Source organism: Arachis hypogaea, chromosome 14, assembly GCF_003086295.3.
Source record: "Arachis hypogaea cultivar Tifrunner chromosome 14, arahy.Tifrunner.gnm2.J5K5, whole genome shotgun sequence".
In the NCBI taxonomy this organism is placed as follows: Eukaryota; Viridiplantae; Streptophyta; class Magnoliopsida; order Fabales; family Fabaceae; genus Arachis; species Arachis hypogaea.
In genome coordinates, this window is record NC_092049.1 from 70138146 (window position 1) to 70141159 (window position 3014).

Sequence of the window (3014 nt, forward strand, 5' to 3'; positions counted from 1 at the left end):
AAAACCATCATGAAGAAGAAGATCACAACCATGGGGGAGGAGGTAGAGCAAATCATGCTGGGGAGGATAGAAGAGTTTTGGGCTCTTACATCAATCCAAACCCAGGCAATTGTGGAAGTAGCATCCAAAAGCCAACAATCCATGCCAACAACTTTGAACTTAAACCACAACTCATCACCCTTGTTCAGAACAACTGTTCGTTTGGAGGAGGTGTTCAAGAAGACCCCAATCAACATTTGACCACCTTCCTGAGAATATGTGACACAGTGAAGGCTAATGGTGTTCACCCTGACGCTTATAGACTGCTCCTATTTCCATTCTCACTTAGGGACAAAGTAGCCAGGTGGCTGGAATCTTTCCCAAGGGAAAGCTTGACAACTTGGGAAGATGTGGTGAACAAATTCTTAGCAAGATTTTACCCTCCTCAACGAATCAATAGGCTGAGAGCTGAGGTCCAAACTTTCAGGCAACAAGACGGTGAGACTCTATATGAAGCATGGGAGAGGTTCAAGGACTTAACAAGGAGGTGTCCACCTGACATGTTCAACGAATGGGTGCAGCTGCACATTTTCTATGAAGGCCTCTCTTATGAGTCAAAGAAGGCCGTAGACCATTCATCCGGAGGATCTTTGAACAAGAAGAAGACTATTGAGGAAGCCATAGATGTTATTGGAATAGTAGCAGAGAACGACTACTTCTATGCTTCCGAAAGAGGGAACACAAGAGGAGTAATGGAGCTAAACAATGTAGATGCTCTGTTGGCCCAAAACAAGCTCATTACCCAGCAGCTGGCTGACCTCACCAAGAAGATGGAGATGAACTAAGTAGCAGCAATCTCAACTTCATCAACAACCCAAGAAGGAGTGAATGAAGAAGCAGAGGGGAGTCAGGAGCAGGCCAACTACATTGGGAATTCATCAAGGAAAAACTATGATCCATACTCCAAGACCTACAACCCTGGATGGAGAAACCACCCAAACTTTGGGTGGGGAAGTGAGCAAGATCAAAACCAAGACCAGAGACGTTACAACTCCAACAACAATGCAGCTCATCAGCAGTTCACACAGAGGAAATCTCAACACCCCCACAACAACACTTCTCCGCATGCTTATCAAAACCAAAACAGTACATCTGCTCCGAATCACGCATCAATTGATGACAAGCTCTCTAAGATTGAAGCCTTACTTGAAGGAATATGCCAAGAGATTCAAGAAAATAAGGTGTTCAAAGAGGAGGTGCGAACCAATATTAAGAACCAGGGAGAGACCATTAGGAAGCTGGAATTCCAGGTGGGATATTTAGCTGAGAAGATTCCCAAACCTACCGATAGCTTCCCAAGTGACACGGAGAAAAACCCCAAAGGAGAAGCAAAGAAAGTAAGATGGGAAGATTGCAAAATGGTCACTACGAGTGATCAAGAGACTGAAGACAAGCAAGGCAAACTTTGCAAACAACCTGAAGACAACTCAACAAAGGAGGAGGATAGAGATCACCAAGAATCAGAAATCTCACAACAAGAGCTGCTGAAGCTCTATGCTCCCTTCCCTCAACTGCTCAATGGTGCTGTGGGAAAGAGAATATACTCAAGGTTCCTAGACTTGTTTGCATCTCTGCATGTAAACATACCATTCATCAAGGCAATTCAACAAATGCCTGCATTCATCAAGTATATGAAAGAACTTCTTCCCAGGAAAAGCTCACTCAAAGGAGGCCAGACTATAGTGATGAACAAGGAATGTAGTACCCTTATTCAACCTGAGTTGCCTACAAAAAGAAGAGACCCAGGGAGTTTTCACATCCCTTGTGCCATAGGTGAAACTATGTTCGACAGAGCACTATGTGATTTGGGGGCTAGCATCAACTTACTGCCCTTATCCCTGGTGAAGAGGCTGCAGATCAATGAGATAATGCCCACAGATGTAATCATCAGACTGGCTGACAAAACTCAAAAGCAAGCAATAGGAGTGGTGGAAAATGTGTTGCTAAAGGTTGGGAAATACTTTCTCCCAATAGAGTTTGTCATCCTGGACATGGAAGAGAGTCACACTCACCCAATCATATTGGGAAGACCATTCCTAGCTACGGCCAGAGCACTTATCGATGTAGAGAAAGGGGAACTAATATTGAGAATCCATGATGAATGACTCAGCTTCAATGTTTTCAAACTCTCACAAGAAACAGATCAAGAGGACAAGGAACTAAGCACAAATAATAATGAGACACTGAAGGAGGAAACAAGCACTGAAGCACAGCCAATTCATTCTGAGACCCCCCTAATAGATAAACAAGGAAAACAGCAATTGCCAAAGCTCAAGGAAAAGTTGGAGGAACCTAAACCTCTAGAGGCAGGTGAAGACAGCATCATAACTCCTTGGAAAAAAGAGGTCACCAAGGGGAAGGCAACTTCAAAAGAAACAAAGAAGAAGGTACCAAGGAGGTGGAGGAACAAGAAGATCCCTACGGAAGACTTTTCTCCAGGGGATAGAGTTGTCTCAGCTTACTTCCCAGATATTCCCCCTAATCTCCCTACTGTACCATCTCAGTTACCCAAGGTCTTCACTATCAACAGAGTTCTTTCCCTGGAACATGTGGAGGTCATTGATCCAACCAATGGATATAAATCCACAGCAAGAGGGGAGGACTTTAAGCACTACCAACCACCCTGATGAAGGAAAAACGTCAAGCTAGTGACGCTAAAGAAGCGCTTCATGGGAGGCAACCCATGTTTTATATTTTTTTTTTAAAAATAATGAATAAATCAATGTTTATGAATTTCAACCCAAACTTGACAAAAACTTGGTGAAATCTTTATCATGCAGTATATAGTGAAGAACAAGTTTGGTGTTCAAAGCAAACCAAGATGCATGCTAGTCTTGGGAGCTTTGAACAAAACTTTTCATCACATTGCTTCAAACTAAGTTTGGTGTCACCCCATGGTGCCACCAAAATGCATATAAGGACCCACCAATAGTTAGTTAGTTAGTTGGAATTCATAAATAAACAATCAAATCCTT

The 3014-nt window shown here is 43.0% G+C and overlaps 1 non-coding gene across 1 annotated transcript; it reads right to left on the bottom strand.

Moving 5' to 3' along the window:
• Window positions 1–437: 437 nt before the first annotated feature.
• Window positions 438–541, bottom strand: LOC112745038 (small nucleolar RNA R71). The gene has a single exon (XR_003172986.1). It is a non-coding gene; the product is annotated as a small nucleolar RNA R71 (small nucleolar RNA).
• Window positions 542–3014: the final 2473 nt, after the last annotated feature.